This window comes from Dasypus novemcinctus, chromosome 13 (genome assembly GCF_030445035.2).
Source record: "Dasypus novemcinctus isolate mDasNov1 chromosome 13, mDasNov1.1.hap2, whole genome shotgun sequence".
NCBI classification, from domain to species: domain Eukaryota; kingdom Metazoa; phylum Chordata; class Mammalia; order Cingulata; family Dasypodidae; genus Dasypus; species Dasypus novemcinctus.
The window spans coordinates 18,743,909-18,764,057 of NC_080685.1; the positions used below are offsets into that span (position 1 = coordinate 18,743,909).

The 20,149-nt window shown below is 37.2% G+C and overlaps 1 long non-coding RNA gene across 1 annotated transcript; it reads right to left on the reverse strand.

Moving 5' to 3' along the window:
- Positions 1-1,683: 1,683 nt before the first annotated feature.
- On the reverse strand, positions 1,684-19,905 carry LOC131280863 (uncharacterized). Its single transcript, XR_009188515.2, has 3 exons — positions 19,751-19,905; positions 3,375-3,448; positions 1,684-1,955 (listed from the first exon to the last, which is right to left on the reverse strand). It is a non-coding gene; the product is annotated as an uncharacterized lncRNA (long non-coding RNA).
- Positions 19,906-20,149: the final 244 nt, after the last annotated feature.

The window sequence follows — 20,149 nt, forward strand, 5'->3', positions numbered from 1 at the left end:
GGGCAGGGACTCGACCTGGGTCATGGCTTCTGATGTAGTCAAATCATAAAGCTCTAATCTTAACAAGTAATCTAATCAAAGACATCTCAACTGAATTTAATACAATCAAAGGGTATCACACAGAGGAATAGATTGGTTTACAAACATAATCTTTCTCTTTTGGGGATCCATAAATAATCTCAAACTGCCACCCTCAGTAAACCATCTTCTGACCATAAATTAAGATGAGAAAATTCACTATCCATAGGATGTAAAGATCTGATCACTTTGCCAGCTATACTTTTCATAATTTAATATATTTCCATCCATTAACATTAATATTAATAGTTAATATATTACTATAATCTCTCATTTTCTACAAGGGAACCATTCTTTTTTTCTCTCATTGTTTGCCCTCATTGTCTGCTCATTGTTTTTGCTCATAGTTTGCTTGTTTCTCTCTGCTAGCTTCCTGCTCATTGTCTGCCTGCTTTTTCTTTAGAAGGCACTGGGAACTAAACCCAGGAAAAGAGGGCACCCAACTGCTTGAGCCACATCTGCTCCTGCTCATTTTGTTTTTGCTAGTTGTCTGCTCGTTTTTTGCACATTGTCTTAGTCACTGTTTCTGCTTGTTGTCTGTCCATTGTTTTTTGCTCATTGTCTGCCCATTGTCCCCACTCACTGTCTGCTCACTGTCTGCTTGTTGTCTGAATGTCTTCTCTAGGAAGCCCAGGAACCAAATCTGGGACCTCCCGTGTGTGAGGCAGGTGCTCAACTACTTGAGCCACATCCACTCCCCAGGGAACCATTCTTGATATGTTGGTAAAATCAAGTGTCTGTGCCTGCGGGGCTGAGAACCAACCACACCACAAAATATAATAATTTCACCAAAGTAATGGTGCCAATTAGAGGCTTTAGTTGGCCTTTCACTAATGACTCCACCTTTGTTATATTACATGCTTTAATCATTCATATTTTATATTTCATCCTTTCACATTTCATCCATTTTCAGTGTTTGTCTAAATTCATCAAAAGGAGCATTCTAAGTCTGTATCCTCAAACCAGTATGAATACAAGTCCAAAATGCTTTCCCTTTCTATTTATGTTCTTTTAATTCTTACATATATATATATATATATACATATATACACTATGTTTCTTTGTTTATTATTGGTTGCTTCCACTGGAATAACCTAAACCCAGTGCCTAAATTAATGCCAGGCATATAGTTCACATTCAATAACTTACAGGAAGTCCTTGCTTTGCAGTGTAGTATGGGACTATAAAAGTGAAGGTGGAAGCTAAAACCATACAGTGTGATGTTAACACCCTGGGAAAAACTAAAATTGTTCCATAACCTTTAAAAATTTTTTGTCAGAACATGAAAAACGCTCCTGTATTGATTATAAATGTAGAGTGATATGGAAAAAAACACAGTAAAGCTAATATTTTTAGTTCACTCTAGTCTAAAAATTAGAAGCATTGAGAAAGTGTTTTCTTTCTTTCTAAGAAATGTTATCAAGTGTAACTTGAATCGTACTTACCCTCTTCTTGTTGTTGTATAACTTACGATATGGTGTGAGCACTTTTCTATGCCTTGGCGAATGTCATATTCCTTTCTAAGTTTGGATCCGTTTTCAACATTTTATCCTTTGAGCTGTCAATGTGGTGAAATAGCTCTGAGAATTCCTTTAAAGTGAAGTTATTTTTGCCAGTATTACTCCCTCTGGGGCATTATCGTCTTTTTCATCACAACCACTTTCTTCCTTTATGTCAATAAGCTTACCTCCACTAAGCTGGCATTCTCAGATGGTGGCAGTGTCCATGGTCAGTTATCCCTCCTAATTCCATTTATGTGTAATTCAAATTTCACCTCCAGCGTTTTCACGTTTCTTTCTTTGCTGTACTTTTATCTTTGTTGGCCAATTCCCTCTTCCAGTTCTCCAATTTTGTAAAAATATCCTACAGGTTTATCACTGGGAGACAGGAGACAACGTAAGTTGTCTGTCTGTGCACGACCTAAATAATAAATGTACAGTGACCAATCTGACCAATCGCCAAGAGAATTAGAAAAAAATAGCATAATTGGTCACTGATCATAATGCACATCTGTTGTATACTTAGTGGTCTGAGGACTGAAGAGCTAGCAGCAAAATTTGTACTTTATGTACTTACTCACAGTTAATATACTGTGGTAAATATAATTTAAACCATGTTGTTGGAACACTGGTATTATTTAACTAAACTCTGGTAACCAAAATGTTGGGACTGTGCAAAGTAAGGACTGCCTATGGTATGATGAGTAAATGAATGAATGATCTACCTCTTGGTTATAGGGAAATATTTGCTACATAGATAGTAAAGAGCATTTTATAAAGAGAAGTTTATATATACAAATAGGTACTAGAATAATATGGCAAAAAATGGACATGATTTTGGCCCTCTGGAGCTTATGTTTTAATTGGTGGATATAGGCAAATAACTAGGCAATCACAATATAGCATGAGCACTACAATGGGAAATTTTAGAAAGTGTTGAAGGCACACAGAAGGAACACTTAATCCTCTTTGGATTCCAGGGAAGTATCATTCTCCTCTGGGATGAAGGGGGAAGCCAAATGACGAGGGCAGGAGTAAGAGGACTTTAGACACATATAAGGATCCATAGCTAAAAGGGAACTTGGAGATTTCACGGAACTGAAAGAAATTTCTTATACCTAGATCACAGAGAAGGGAGAAGGAGTGGCAAAGGATGGGACTATACTGTCCATTCCTAGGTGGGAGGATCACAGTGATAGGACTTCAGTGAAAAATAAGAAACATTCAAGTACTCAGAATAGATGGAGATACTTTATATGTGACAAATCTTTTTCCCTTATTAAATTCCAGGTGTGTTTTTTTTCCTCCAAAATTCCATCATAACATATAATAGTAAATGACCTAGTAGCAGTTATCCCAGTGGGGCTTTATCTTATCTCTTATCTATAATACAAATGGAATTACATCAACTGACATAGAAATTCAAATATGACATATTTTCCATAGAAAATTATCACACTGCCTCCCCCCCCGCCCCAACAGATAGAAAGAAACTCTTTGTACTTGGACAAAAATCTTTCAAATTAATTTGGCCTTAAGAGAATCACATAAATGTTCTGGTTGTTTTGAAAAATGGGAATGATAGGACAACCTCCTAATGATAAGAGTGTTCTTGTGATTTAAATTCCATGGATGAAACATGGAATTATTTTCTCTTAATAACTACCATTTTTACAATGAAAATAGTCATCCACTGTTGTTAATGACCATGCACTTTTATTTCCTCTCTTTTCTTATTCTCCAATAAATTAAGTGTAATAGTAAAGTAATAAAATATTGGTAAAGGAATAAACTTACAGGAATTGAGATGGTCGCAGACAAAGGCCTTCAACAAATTTTTGGAATCTGCAAAGTGAATACAAGAATGGTACCTAAAAAAAAAAAAAGAATGGTACCTGATTTAGTGTGGTAGACAAAGACACAATTTATAGTATGTATAGAGAATGTTGTGAAAAAGCTGAGAGCTGACCCATCCAGCAACTCCATGGAAAGGCTCAGGATGAACGCAAAGTTAAGGGTGGAATGTAGCATTGAAAACAGGAAGATGGGTTGAAAGTGTGGATAAAAGACCAGCCAATCCCCTCTTTCCCTATCCCTTGACATATGTACCACAATGCAGAATCCCTAGGAAGGACATTGAGGATTTTTATGCTGAGGAATTTGAACAGAAATCAAGTCACAGGATACCAGATCGTGGTATTCTGTAGTTACAATAATGGCATACTGAATTACCGTCTAGCCAGATTAGATCCTTAGATCATGGCTTAGAGATGGGTTGGAGTATGTTGATGACTTTAACTCTAAATGATTTCGCTTGTTTAACTCCATAAGCTAATACCCCTAGTAAAATGTTGAATACTTGTGGGGATACAGGGCATTCTGGCTTTGTTCCAGATCTTAGTGGGAACTGTGCTAGAGTTTCCACAGTAAATCAGATACTGGCTAAAGGGTGAAGCATATATATCATTTTAAGAACATACCTCTGAATTCCTATATTCTTGAGTGTTTGTATTTTGTTAAAGTTCTTTTCAGCGTTGATGGAGTTAATTGTGTTTTTCCCCCTTAAATTTAATAATATAGGGTCCATATTAATTAATTTCCAAATACTGAATTAACCTTGCCTTTCTGGAAACAAAACTTGACCATGATATGTTATTTTCTTAATGTAATGTTAGAGTGTATTTGCTAACATTTTGTTTATACATTTTGCATTGGTATTCACCAATGATATAGGTTTATCCTTTTCTTTCTTTAATACTATTTGTATTTAGTTTAAGTATCAATGTATATCTGTTTCATAAAAAATTTGTAAGTTTTCCATTTATTCAATGCCCTGTAATAATTTATAAAGAATTATGACTATCTGATCTTTGAAGATTTGATAGAATTCACCTGTGAAACTTTCTGTTGTTTGTTGTTGTTGTTGTTGCTGCTGATTTTGGTGGGGTGGTTTCTTAGTAACTATCTCCATTTCATCTGTGGAAATTAGATATCTTTTCTAGCTCTAATGGGAACAATTTTGGTAATATGTAGTTCTCTAAGAAATTATGTTTTCATGTAGATTTTCCAATTTATAAGCATAGAGATCAGCAAAGGAGTCTCTTATGATTTTAAAATTTTCTTCTGTTTGAATCATTTCCTCCTTGACATCTTATTTTATATATTTGTGCTTTCTCCCATTTTCTTCTGATCAGGTTAGTGGAATCTCTATTTCATTAATTTTTTTTAAACACAATTTTAATTTATTAATTACAACTATTTTCTATCCTGCATTTCATTAATTTCTGGTTTTATCTGCTTTATTTTCTTCCTCGTTCTTTCTTTGAGTTACACTGTTGTTCTTTTTCTAGGTGTTTGAGCTGAGAACTTAAGTTATCATTTTCATTTTTCATGAAAAAAATATTTAGTATAATGGATTTTTCTCTAATCTCTACTTTTAAAATATCCCATAGATTTGGACAGGTTGTGTTTTCATTGTTTATTGGTTAAAAATATGTGATTTCAATTTCTATTCCTCCTTTCAGCCAGAAGTTATTTAACAAAAGGTGGTTTGGGGGGTTTTTTTGTTTGTTTTTTACCTTTCTAGGAATAATTCAGCTTTGTCTGATGTAAAAATCACTACCATTGATCTCTCTTTGTTTCTATTTTCCTGGTATACTTTTGTTCACTCTTCATTTTTAGCCTTTCTGAATCACTTTTAGGCATGACTCTTACATATAGCATATAGTCGACTTTTGTTTTGGGAGTCAAATTAAAAATCTTTTTCTTTGAATTGGTAAATTAAGCCCCTTCACATTTATTGTTATGACTGATATGTTTCATATTACATTTCCCATAATATTTTACTACATTTTTATATTTCTTATGTTTCTCTATGGGAAGTATATTCTTTGCTATTTTATTTATAATTATTTTAGGAAGGTTTATATTGTTTTGTTCTAATGGTTACTTTGTTCTTATATCTTTTTCCATGCCCTTGGTCCCCTGTTTTAATAGACCTTTTATTATCTGATTTACCAAGCTTTTCTTTTTCAGCATCTATACATCTAATTACTTCTCTAACAATGAACTTTTTCTGATTTCCATTTTTCCTCTTCTTTAACCTTCCCATTTTAGAGATAATATTTCTACATTGTAAACATACATAATGCATATTTGTATATTAATGTTCCATCCTCATATCCACCTCTGTTTAGTATTTTATGTACATTTCTAGATATTAAAATGCTCACAATTTGTCCTTTTCCTGAAGTTTCCCCAATCGCTATTTGGTTGGATGAAACAGCCTCTAGTAGATTCCACAAGTGGGGCTTATTGATGCAGAATTCCCTTCATTTTTATGTTAAACCGGGTTTCTATAGCCTTGATATTTGAAGAACAGTTTGGCTTAATATAAAATATATGATACACACTTTCCTTCAGTGAGTGCTTTTAAAATACTCCTTAATTGGTGCCTTGCTTTGAAATCAGTGGGCTTTTTTTTTACTTTCTATTTTTAAATATTTTGAAACTTGCAAGACAGTTATAAAAATAATACAAACTCCATACAGAAGATCCACCAATTTTAATCTATTTCCACATTTGTCATATCATTCTTTCTATCTATCCAACCATCCATCTATCCATCTCTCTATCAATCCATTTTCTGAACACTTGAGTATAGGTTGAACATTCAACACTTCCATATACATTTCTTAGGAGCAGGGATATTCACTTTGTAACAACCTTAATGGTAGTTCTCAAGTTTAAGAAAATTAACACTGATATAAATCATATAGTCTATCTTCCAATTTTTTCTTATATCCCAACAATGACCCCTTGAGCCTTTTCTCCTCCCTTGCTAGGTCCCATCATCCAGGATCATATATTGCCTTTAATTTCTCTTTAATTTCTCTTTTTTTAAAAAAAATTGGGGAAATAAATACACAACATAAATTTTCCTATCTCAACCACTCCCAAGCATAACATTCAATGAGATTAATCACATTCACAATATTGTGTTAACCTTACCATCTTTTATTACTAAAATTCTCCAGACCACCAAACAGAAACCGTGGATCCATTATGAATGAACTTTCCATTCCCCCTAGCCTTCACCCCTGGTATCCTATACACTAATTTCTGTTTCCATGAGCTTGCATATTCACCAATATTTTGAATATTATAAGTTTATAACAATCTTGTTTGCTTTGATACAAACTTAATTTCAACAGTATACACAAACTATATTCCTATACCACTCATCCCCCACCTTTATGTAGTTCTTGTCAAAAATTACATGTTTATACTTTATCTGTCCAAAGCCACTGATTTATCATTATATTTCATGCATTTGTCTTTCAGATCCTTTTAGGGAGCATATAGTGAAGTTACCCATTTTATTATCCTCACTGGAGATCTTTCTTTCTTCATACAGTAATGATCTGTTGTCAATTGTCATTTCCTTCAAACTGAGGAATTCATTTTAGCATCTCTTGTAGGGCTGATCTAGTGTTGAAGAGGTCCCTCTGCTTTTGTTTTCCTGGAAGTGTCTTAATCTTGTCCTCATTTTTGAAAGACAGTTTTGCTAGATATAGAATTCTTATCTGACTTTTTTTTCCCAGCACTTTATATTTTATTTTATTTTTTTTATTTCTCTCCCCTTTCCCACCCCCTTCCCCAGTTGTCTGCTCTGTGTCCATTCACTGTGTGTTCTTCTGTGCCCGCTTCTATTCTTGTCAGCGGTACCGGGAATCTGTGTCTCTTTTTGTTGTGTCATCTTACTGTGTCAGCTCTCTGTGTGTGCAGTGCCATTCCTGGGCAGGCTACACTTTTTTCACTCTGGACAGCTCTCTTTAGAGCGTGCACTCCTTGCGTGTGGGGCTCCCCCATGCGGGTGGACACCCCTGCGTGGCACAGCACTCTTTGCACACATCAGCCTACACATGGGCCAGCATATCACATGGGTCAGGAGGTCCTGGGTTTGAACCCTGGACCTCCCATGTGGTAGGCAGATGCTCTATCTGTTGAGACAAACCCCCTTTCCCCCAGCATTTTAAATATGTCATCCCAATGCCTTCTTGCCTCCATGGTTTCCCATGAGAAATCAGCACTTAATCTTACTGAGTCTCCTTTTTATATGACACATTACTTTTCTTTCGTGGCTTTCTGGCATTCCACAGTTTGACTATAATATGCCTTGTGTGTGTCTACTTGAGTTTATCCTATTTGGAGTTTGTTTAGCACCTCGCATGTATATATTCATGGCTTATGCTAAATTTGGGGAGTTTTCAGCCATTATTTCTTTGAATGTTCTCTCTGCTCCTTTCTTTCTTCACCTCCTTAGAGTCTCACAGTTTTTATATTGGCACACTTGATAATGTCCCACAGGTTCTTCAAACTCAGTTTCCTTTTCTTCATTCTTTTCTCTTTCTGCTTCCAGACTGAATGATTTCAATTGTCTTATCTTCAAGTTCTCTGATTCTTTCTTTTGCCAGCTTCAATCTGCTGTTGAATTCCTCTAGGAAATTTTTTATATATGTTATGTGGTCTTCAGTTCTGTTTTGTTCCTTTTCAGAATTTCAGTCCTTCTACTGATATTCTCCTTGTGTTAATCTATCATTTTCCTGATTTCCTTTATTTCTTTTTTTAAATAAAATTGTATTGAAGTATATCATTCACACATGAACATACATAAATAATAAGTGTATAGTAAAAGTTGTGAATTTACAAAACATATATGTATATCCTCATACAACTCCCATATATCTTCCCACCATAAACACCTTGCATTTTGTAAAATATTTGTTATAAACTATTAAAGAGCATTGTCAAAATACACCTACTAACTATAGGCTATATCTTCCATTTGGTGTATTTTCCCTCTACCCATCCAATTATTAACATGCTATATTAGTATTATATATTTGTCATTGTTCATGAGAAAACAATCTTATATTTGTCTTGTTAACCACAGTTCATTTTCCACCAATGGATTCCCTGTGTTATACAGTCCCATGCTTTGTACAGTCCATTCAAAGTGTACACTTAGTGGCTCTCATTTTCTTCACAGAGTTGTGCTGTCATCACCTCAATCAATTTTAGAATAGTTTCATAACTCCAAAAGGAAAAATCCCATAATTCTTATAATCCCTATTTTTGTCTTTTAGAATTGATATAAAATTTCCTTTGCTGTGGCTGCAAAATACTGTTAACTGTTGTCCATAAGTTACATTAGTTACAATTTTCCTGTGTATCAGCATATTCTTAGCACTTTGTAAAAGAAGAGCATTCTTTTATTTATATTATTAACCACAATCTTCATCCACCACCAAAATGACTATATAATACATTCCCTTGCTTATTCTCTAGTTTCCGCTCAATTGACACTTTTTTAAGGCGGTACCAGGGATTGAACCCAGGACCTCGTACATGGGAAGCAGTACTTAACCACTGAGCTACATCTGCTCCCCTCAATTGACATTTACATCCATAGACTATCCCTGTCAGCCACAGTCACGTTTATAAATCATCAGTGTTAGTTATACTCACTGTAATGTGTTACTATCAACTCTATGCATTTCCACACTTTTACAATTAACCTTATTTGTAATACTACATACATTAAGCATCAGCTCCCAGTCTCCACCCACATTCTATTTCTAAACTCTAAACGCTAAACTCTAGCGTTTACCTCTGTGAGTTTACTCATTGTATTTTTTTAAGATATATATTTTTTATTTTTCTCCCCTTCCCTGTCCACCCCTCCTCCCCCCCACCCCCCCCCCCAGTTATCTACTCTCTGTGTCCATTCACTGTGTATTCTTCTGTGTCCGCTTCTATTCTTGTCTGTGGCACTGGGAATCTGTGTCTCATTTTGTTGCATCATCTTGCTGTGTCAGCTCTCCACGTGTGCTGTGCCACTCCTGGGCAGGCTGCACTTTTTTCGCGCTGGGCGGCTCTCTTTACAGTATGCACTCCTTGCACATGGAGCTCCCTTACACAGGGGACACCCCTGTGTGGCACATCCTTGTGCACATCAGCACTGCACGTGGGTCAGCTCATCACACGGGTCAGGAGGCCCTGCGTTTGAATCCCGGACCTCCCATGTGGTAGGTCGAACCAAATCTACTTTCCATACTCATTGTATTTAGTCCATATTAGTGGGGCCATACAATATTTATCCTTTTCTGTCTGACTTATTTCATTCACCATAGTATTGAATGGATGAATATAGGTTCATCCATGCTGTTGTATGCATCCTAATTTCATTTCTTCTTACAGTTGAGTAGTGTTCCATTGTATATATATATACACCACATTTTGTTTATCCATTTTGTTGATGAACACTTGGACTGGTTCCACATTTTAGCAATTGTGAATAATGCCACTTTAACATTGGTGTACAAATGTCAGTTTACATTCTTGCTTTCATTTCTTCTGAATATATTCCTAGTAATGCCATTGCAGAATCACATGGTAGTTCTATATTTAGCTTCTTGAGATACTACCAAACAGTCACCCACATAGGCTGTACCAGTCTACATTCTTACCTACAGTGAAGAAGTGTTCCTCTTTCTCCACATCCTATCGAGCACTTGTAGATATCTGGGTTTTTTAAATAATGGCCATTCTGTAAAGTGTGAAATGGTAGCTCATACTTTTGCTTTCCCTAATTGTTCATGATTTTCAGCATTTTTCATGTGCTTTTTGGTCATTTATATTTCCTCTTGGAGAACTGTCTATATAAGTCTTTTCCGCATTTTTTAACTGGGTTGCTGTTTTTTTATCATTGAGTTGTATGATCTCTTTATATAACATGGATACAAACCCTTATGGGATACGTGATTTTCAAATACTTTCTCCCATTGAGTAGGCTGCCTTTTTACTTTCTAAACAAAGTCTTTCAGAGAACAAATGTCTTTAATTTTGAGGAGGTCCCATTTATCTACTTTTATTTTCATTGCTCATGCTTTGGGTGTAAGATTTAAGAAATCCCCACCTACCACCAGATCTTGAGATGTTTGCCTTCATTTTCTTTTAGAAGCTTTAAGGTTCTGGCTTTTATATTTAGGCCTTTGACCTATTTTGAGTTAATTTTTGTATAAAGTGTGAGATGGGGGTCTTCTTTCTTATTTTGGATTGGATATCCAGTTCTCCCAGTACCATTTTTGGAATAGACTGCTCTGGCCCAGGTGGATGGGCTTGAAAGCCTTGTCAAAAATTACTTGACCATAGATATGAGGGTCTATTTCTGAGTTCTCAATTCTGTGCCATTGGCCCTTCTGTCCAACTTTATGCCAGTGCCATGATGCTTTTACCACTGAGGCTAAGGAACATGCTTTAAAGTGAGGAAACAAGAGTTCTCCAACTTCATTCTTCTATTTTAAGATATTGTTGGCTCTTTGTGCCCCCTTACCCTTCCAAATAAATTTGATAATTGGCTTTTCCATTCCTGCAACAACAACAAAAAAGGATGTTGGGATTTTTATTGAGATTGTATTCAATCTGTAAATCAGTTTGGGTGAACTGACATTTTAATGATATTTCGTCTTTCAGTCCATAAATTTGAAATATCTTTTCACTTATTTAAGTCTTCTTCAGTTTCTTTCAGCAAAGTTTTTTAGTTTTCTGAATACAGGTTCTTTATGTCCTTGGTTAAGTTTATTCTAAATATTTGATTCTTTTAGTTGCTCTTATAAATGGAATTTTTTTCTGATTTCCTCCTCAGACTGCTCATCAGTCCTGTATAGAAATGCTACTGATTTTTGCATATTAATCTTGTATCCTGCCACTTTGCTGAATGTCTACTAGGTCTATAGCTTTGTTGTGGATATTTCAGGATTTTCTAGATATAAGAATCATATCATCAGTGAATAGCAAAAGTTTTACTTCTTCCTTTCCTATTTGGATGCATTTTTTTTTTAATCTAGCTTAATTGCCCTAGCTAGAACTTTAAGCACAATATTGAATAACAATGGTGACAGTGAGCATCCTTGTCTTATTCCTGATCTCAGCAGGAAAGCTTTTTGTCTTTTACCATTTAATACAATGCTAGCTGTGGGTTTTTCATTGATGCACTTTACCATGTTGAGAAAACTGCCTTCTGTTCCTATCTGAGTGTTCTTATCAAGAAAGGATGTTGCATTTTGTCAAATGAATCAATTGAGAGGATCATAAGATCTTTCCTCTTCAATTTAATATCATTTATTACACTAATTGATTTTCTTATGTTGAAAAACCCTTGCATATCTTGGATAAAACCCACTTGATCATAGTGTATAATTCTTTTAATGTGCTTTTGGATTCAGTTTGCAAGTATTTTGTTGAGGATTTTTGCACATATATTCATTAGAGATATTGGTCTGTAATTTTCTTTTCTTGTAATAACTTTATCTGAGTGATGCTGGTTTCATAGAATGGGTTTCGTGCATTCTTTTCTGTTCAGTTTTTTTAAGAGCTTGAGCAAGATTCATATTGGATTGTCTTTGAATGATTGGTAGAATTCATCTGTGAAGTCATCTGGTCCTGGACTTTTCATTTTTGGAAGGTTTTGATGACTTTCAATCTCTTTACTTGTGATTGATTTGTTGAGGTCTTCTATTTCTTCTAGGCTCAGTGTAGGCTGTTCATGTGTTTCTAGGAATTTGTCCATTTTGTCTATGTCATCTAGTTTGTTGGTGTACAGGTGTTCATAATATCCTCTTATGAACTTTCTTATTTCTGCGAGGTCAGTGGTAATATTCTCCCTTTCATTTCTGATTTTACTTACTTGCATCTTCTCTCTTTTTTTCTTTGTCAGTCTAGCTAAGGGCTTGTCAATTTTCTTGAGCTTCCCAAACAACCAACACTTGACTGTGTTGCTTCTCTCTATTGTTTTTCTGTTGTTCTCAATTTCATTTATTTCTGCTCTGGTTTTTATTATTTCTTTCCTTCAGCTTGGTTTAAATTCGTTAACTGTTCTTTTTCTAGTTCCTCCAGGTGTGCAGTTGGTCTTTGAATTTAGCTCTTTTTTTTTAACATAAGCATTCAGGGCTGTAAATTTCCCTCTCAGCACTGACTTTGCTGTGTCCCATAAGTTTTTATTAATCTCCCCCCCCCCCCCCACTTGTGGCTTTTTTCATGCTGTCTGCTCTCGGTGTCCATTCACTGTGCGTTCTTCTGTGTTTTTGCTTGTCTCCCTTTTTTTGTTGCGTCACCTTGCTGAGACAGCTCTCCGCAGTGCTTGCAGGCGGAGGGCACTCTGCAGCACTTGTGGGCCGGACAAAGCTCCGCAGCGTGCAGGCGAGCCTGCCCTCACAAGGAGGCCCTGGCACATGAACCCAGGGCCTCCCATATCGTAGACAGGGGCCCAACTGATTGAGCCACAGCCACTACCCTTTCCCATAGGTTTTTATATGTTGCGTTCTCATTTCCATTAGCCTCCCTGGCGCCAAGGGATTACTACCAAGTACCAGCTGATGATGTAACTAGAAAATGACCTTGAATAAAAGGTTCAGCTCAGACCAGCAGAATATCTCTGTCTACATACAATAATAGGAGTTAAAAATACTTTTTGACCTAAATCAAGGGGGAAATGGAAAAGACAAATGAGTTTATATGGCTATGAGTCTCTAAAAAAGAGCCGGGAGGTTATCAGAGGGGTTGTCCTTATGCACAACTGAGCAGAGTCTCAGAGACAGATAAAGTAGATACAACCCCAGGTATTGGTTCTTCTGAGGGCTACAGAGAACCACAGGTTTTATGGTCATGGCAGATGGAGTTCAGTGCCATGGCAGTTGTCCCTTCTTTGGAGTTGGTGTTTCTCTGTGATGGAGCTGGACTCAGATGTGATCTCTTTTCACAAGCCTTTCCTGTTACTTTACCAGAATTGTAGTTTTGCTGGGGTTTAATATATACCCAGGGGATCTGAATCTCTGGACTGACCATATGATAGCCAGGCCCTGAGCCTCAACAGACTTCAGCTCCTACACTCTGGTTTATTGGACTTACCCCACTCAGCTAACATGGAGTTGAAGAAGGTCAACCACCACAACATGGAACCAAGAGTGCCTACAACTGAAAGCAGGAGGATTGCATCCAGCATCCATGTGGAATCTAAGCCCCCTCTTGACATAGATGTGGAGTGGACACAACCAATCCAAGGTCCACAGGATGGAGGAATAGAATATGGATTAGAATGGACTTACTGATATTCTATTCATGAACTATTGTGATTAGTAATCAAAGAAAATGTGGCATTGGTGTGGAGAAAGTGGCCATAGTGGCTGCTGGGTGTGGGAAATGGGAGGAAGAGATGAGATGTGGAGGCGTTTTCAGGACTTGGAGTTGTCCTGGGTGATGCTGCAGGGACAGTTACCGGACATTGTAGGTCCTCCCATGGCCCACTGGATGGAACATGGGAGAGTGTGGGCTATGATGTGGACCATTGACCATAAGGTGCAGCAATACTCAGAGATGTATTCACCAAATGCAATGAATGTCTCATGATGATGGAGGAGAATGTTCCTATGGGGGGAGTAGTGGGGTGAGGGGGGTGGGAGGTATATGGGGACCTCATATTTTTTAATGTAATATTAAAAAAATGAATAAAGACAAAAAATAAAAAAATTTAAAAAAAAAGATATTTACTGAATTCTCTTGCAATTTTCTTTTGATCTACTGATTATTTAAGAGTATGTTGTTTAATTTCCATGTAATTGTGGATTTCTCTTTTTTCCATCCATTATTGATTTCCAGCTTCATTCCATCATAAGCAAAGAAAGTGTTTTGTATAATTTCAATCTTTTTATTTTTATTTTTATTTTTATTTTTATTTTTATTTTTTTTAAAGATTTATTTATTTATTTAATTTCCCCCCCTCCCCTGGTTGTCTGTTCTTGGTGTCTATTCGCTGCGTCTTGTTTCTTTGTCCGCTTCTGTTGTCGTCAGCGGCACGGCACGGGAAGTGTGGGCGGCGCCATTCCTGGGCAGGCTGCTCTTTCTTTTCACGCTGGGCGGCTTTCCTCATGGGCGCACTCCTTGCGCGTGGGGCTCTCCCACGCGGGGGACACCCTTGCGTGGCCCGGCACTCCTTGCGCGCATCAGCACTGCGCATGGCCAGCTCCACACAGGTCAAGGAGGCCCGGGGTTTGAACCGCGGACCTCCCATATGGTAGACGGACGCCCTAACCACTGGGCCAAAGTCCGTTTCCCTTCAATTTTTTTAAATTTATTGAGACCCAACATATGGTCTATCCTGGAGAAGATCTATGAGCACTTGAAAAGAATGTATTTGGGTAGAATGCTCTGTAAGTATCTATTAGGTCTGGTTCATTTATCACATTATTCAAGTTCTCTCTTTCCTTATTTATCCTCTGTACAGATGTTCAATCCAATGCTGAACATGATATATTGAAGTCCCCAACTATTTTTGTAGAGATGTTTATTTCTCCCTTCAGTTTTGCCAGTGTGTGCCTCACGTATCTTGGGCACCCAGATTAGGTTAAATATTTATTATAGTTATTTCTTCTTTGTGAATTGCCACTTTTATTAATGTATAGTGACCTTCTTCATCTCTTATAACAGTTTTGCATTTAAAATCTATTTTGTCTGATATTAGTATCACTACTCCTGATCTTTTCTTGGTTACTATTTGTGTGGAATATATTTTTCCAATCTTTCACCTTCAACCTGGTTATGTCCTTATGCTTGAAGTGAGTCTCTTATAGAAAACATATGGATGGCTCATATTTTTTAATCCATTCTGTCAGTCTGTGTCTTTTGATTGAGGAATTCAATCCATTAACATTCAATGTTACTATTGTAAAGGCATTACTTACTTCATCCATTTTATCTTTTGGTTTTCCATTTTCACATCTTACTATTGTCTGCCTTTTTACTCTTCAAGTAAATGTTCCTAATAATCTCATCTCTATACACTTCTCCAAGTCTCTTACCCTTGTGTTTTCCTTTCTGACTGCAGTACTCCCTTTAGAATCTCTTGTAGGTCTCATCTTTTGGTAACATACTATCAGTTTTTATTTGTCTGTGCAAACTTTAAACTCACTATCATTTTCGAAGGACAGTTTTTCCAGATACAGAATTCTTGGCTGGTAGTTTTTCTCTTTCAGTACCTTAAATATATCATACCACTTTCCTTTCAACTCCATGGCTTCTGATTAGAGGTCAGTACTTAATCTTATTGTGATGCTTTGCTTTTCTCTTGTTGCTTTCAGAATCCTCTCTTTATCTCTGGTGTTTGTCATTCTGGATAGTAGGTGTCTCAGAGTGGGTCTCTTTGGGTTATTCTGTTTGGGATGCATTGTCCTTCTTGGATTGATATTTATGTCTTTCATAAGGGTTGGGAAGTGTTTGGTCATTATTTCCTCAAATATTCTTTCTGCCCCTTTTCTGCTCCCTTCTCCTTCTGGGACACTGATAACATGTATTTCTCTATGTTTTGCCATGTCATTCAATTCCCTGAAGCCCTGTTCCATCTTTTCTATTTCTCTTCTTCTGTCTTTACAAGTTCAGATGTTCTGTCCTTGATATCAATAATTCTGCCTTCCATCAATTCAAATCTGCCTCTAATGTATTTTTATATGCCTCTAATGTATTTTTTATCTTATCCATTGAGTCTTTCATTCCCATAAGCTCTCTTCTTTGAAGGATTTCAAATTGCTCTTTATGCTCACCCACTATCTTCTTAATATCCTTTATCTTAGATTGACCAGCTTAAATTATCAAAATCAGGCCAGGGACTCACTAATGATGTGCAGATGTTTTCTGAGGGGTTTGGAAAAAAAAGACCTAAAAGCAGTTTTTCTCCCTGCAGTTTTTCAGCTGGCCAGCAGATGGCGCTCATCAGTGACCCTTACAAGGGAGTGTTTCTTTCAGCCTCCACTTGCCCACCATTCTGGTCTGGCCAGAGCTGAAATTCAAGTAGGGTCTGCTGGCTAAAGTCACTGAAGAGAAACCCCTCTCCTCTTCCCAGGGAAGAAGACATCTATGTGACCCACAGGCTTTATCCAGGCTGCGTGCCTTGAGGGTGGGGATGGGTGCCATTCCTGACTGCTGCAGGGGTTCAGTACCTCATGGCTTTCATTTCAGGTTCTTCGTCTCTCTGTCCATCACCCTCCTGTGGGTTGTGCAGCACTATCCTGGTCTCTGACCCCCAAAACAGGTTCCTTTTACTCTTTCTCCATTGTTTTCGTGAGATAGTTGAGCCCTGCCTTCCTACTTGATGCCATCTTCCCAGAAGTCTCCTTTGTTTTTTGTCCATGTTTTCCTTTAGCTCTTTGAGCATATTTAGGACCACTTTTGAAAAAGCTTTTGTCAGGAATGCCAAAATGAGGAATGTTCTTCCTCATAGAAAGTTTCCATTGCTTTCATCTTCTCCTTTGCAACCTCTTATATCTTTGTATATATTATAATCTTTTGTCGAAACCTGAACATTTGGTATTTTATTGTGTAATTGCTGGAGTTTAGATTCTGAGGTTTCTGTTCCTGAAGCTTGTATCCAGGTTATGACAGAGCTTTCCTTGAATGCCAGGTGCTAACAAAAAAAAGAGGGAGGAATGAAGGAAAATGCCTTTCTCAGTCTTTGCAAACTGACCTGCACAGTTGTTCTGCTTCGGGGCTTATCCACACAATGTGTTTAGAGAATAACTTCAAGTCAAAGCATAGGGACCTCTCTGATCCTCTCTGAACATGTGCCTTGTTTTGGGCATGCATGTGTAATTCCCATGTTTACACATTCCAAAAGTCCCCTCTTACCTGAGAAAGTTTTCTCATAGTCCCAGGCACTACACTGTATGTTTTGCAGTAAGCAATCCCTTGCCCACGCAGTACGACAGGACTGCTCTCCCACAGAGTTGTGTAGGAAAGTTCTGTGTAGCTGCACTCCCTACACTTAGGGCAAGTTCTGGGTGTTCAGTTCCCTCAGGCCACCACCAGACAGATTTGGCTCGACAAGCATGTTCCCAGAATGTGCATGCAGGTTACTCTGCTCCCTCTGGGAAAAGGACCACGGATCCACACGAGGAGCGCAGACTGGCTCTACCCTGAGCTGGTGAGGGGCAGGGAAGGGGCCAGCCAGGGCACCATAAGATCCTACTGCTTTTAAGTAGCCTTTTTCTTGATTAGCTCTCGCCCTGTTACCACAGTCCTTTAACTATTTTATGGAGTTTTGAGGAAGATGTTTCCGCCAGTTTTTGCTCGTTGTCCAAAGCTTCTGTGGGTGGCTGAAGCCCTGAGGTGTCTCACTCTGACATCCTTATATTGGGGGGAGGCGGGGAGCTGTGTAAATTGGTTTTGAAAAGTCTGATGCCACTCTAATTCTTTTTACCATTTCATACTTGGTATTTTTGCCTGGAGATTTTGAGTATTTTATCTTTTTAATCTAATAATTTTACTAGTGTATGTCTCAAACGTGATCATTTTGGGACTCAGTGTATAGATTCAGTGTGTAGATTCAGCTCTTTTTCTATTTCTGGTAGGATTTCTTAGATTATAGTTTTAAATATTAGCACTCTTCTATCATTCTGTTATTCTTCCTCAGGGACCCTGATAATAAAAATATTATTCTTTTTGGCCTGTATTCCCTACTTTCTCTTTGATACTATTTATCCCTGCCCCCGCCCCACCAAATTTGCCTTCTGCAAATTTACAAAAAAATATAATAGACTTACAGAAAAAAAACAGGATTAAAAGAGATCACTTAAACCAACACAAATTTGTAAACTAGAGCAATAACGAAAATAATAATTGTAATAAATTATAAGCACAATTTAAAAGATATCTTGAATATCTAAAAATAAATAAGCACCAGAGTAAACATAAGACATGATATTTTTTAAAAAGTGAGGATAGGAATATTTTATGAAATAACTGGCTTGTATTCTTATAAAAGTCAGGGTCATGAAAGACAAAGAAGGGCCAAGGAAGAGATTGAGATTAAAGGGAACAAAAATGACAGGATATGCAACACATGATCCTGGACCTGGAAAAACAATTTTTTTCCCTTCGCTATAAAGAACCTTGCTGGGGCAACTTGTTAAATTTTAATAAGGACTTTCGATTGAATAATAGTATTATGTCAATGTACTTTTTCCAATTTTGATCAATATACTGCAGGTATATAAAAGAATTCCTTGCTTTTAGGAAATACACAATTAAGGATTTAGGGATTAACAAAATATCGTGTACAACTCACTCACCTCTGAATAAAACAGTAGTCAGTAGAGAGGTAAAGAAAATGTGATAGAATTTTAATATTTAGCAAATCTGTGTGAAGGGTATATGGGGATTTTTTGTGCTATCACTGAAACTTTTCTGTCAATCTGAAATTATTTCTAAGGTTTTTTTTTAAAAAAACGAAGGTACCTGCACAACACAGTGAGCTCTTAAATTAAACCACAGATTATAGTTCATTGTACAATTCTAAAAATAAGCTCTTGCCGATTGTAGCAAATGTATCACACCAATGCAAGGTGTTAATAACAGGGTGGTATATGGGAATCCTATATTTTCTGCATGATTGTTCTGTAAGCCCGCAACTTTGCAAATAAATAAAAATAAATTTTTTAAAAAGAAGAGCAAATTTAACCCAAAACAACTATAGGGAAGGAAGTGATAAAGATTGAGAGTGGAAATCAGCGAAATTAAGAAAACAATAAAGAAAATCAATGAAACCACCAGCCATTTCATTTTTTTAAAAAAAAGGTGTCTTGATAGAAGAAGCTGTAGGAAAAGGTTGAAGATGTGGAGTTATAGAGACAAGGTTAAAAATGCCCCCAAATCAGGGAAAAATATGCACTAAGCACTATCAACACAGCATGTGACCCAGCTGTGGCAAGAAGCAGCATGCGGTTGACTGCGCAATGCTGATTGTGCTGTGTTAGAAAACTTTGCATTCAGCTGCTGTCACATGGTGGCACAAAACAACAGGCAGGAGGAAAAACTGCATGTGAATCATTGCTATTTCTGCATTCATTGATAACATATCCTTGTTTACTAGCTGTATTCAGGTTAATTAGCATTACAGAAGCTGAAACAGCAAGAATAGACTCTATTTCATTTACAGATCACAAACCGGGGTTTAGAAAAGAGGAGAAACTTAGAGAAGGCCATATAGTAGATAGGTAGCAAGGTGGTTTTGAAAGAAGTAATGAGTTGTTTACTGAAGATTCCCGCTTCCCTTCCCCAGTACAGACCTGTTGTTGGGACAGGACTGCCGCTCTGGAAACCGCGCAGCCAGGCACCTTTGCATTTGAACGAAGCAGTGTGACTACCTTCTAACAGAATGTGGAGAATGACACATCCAGGCCCGAACAGGGCCGTCAAAAACTTCTTAATGATTGTCCCTTCCCTCTTGCTTTCACAATCCACCAGCTGACTAGAAAGAAGTCCAAGGACCTAGAGAAGGGTAAGAGCCACGAGCTACTAGGAGGATTGCGTCCCTGAATGACCTCGTGGAAAGCCGCCTCACAGCAACTTTAGACCGTGATGTGAGCAAGGAATAAACATTATTTTTGTAAAAACTCTGAAAATATGAGATTTATCGGTAATAGCAACTAAAGATTACTTTTTAAAAAGTTTTATTGTAGTAATGT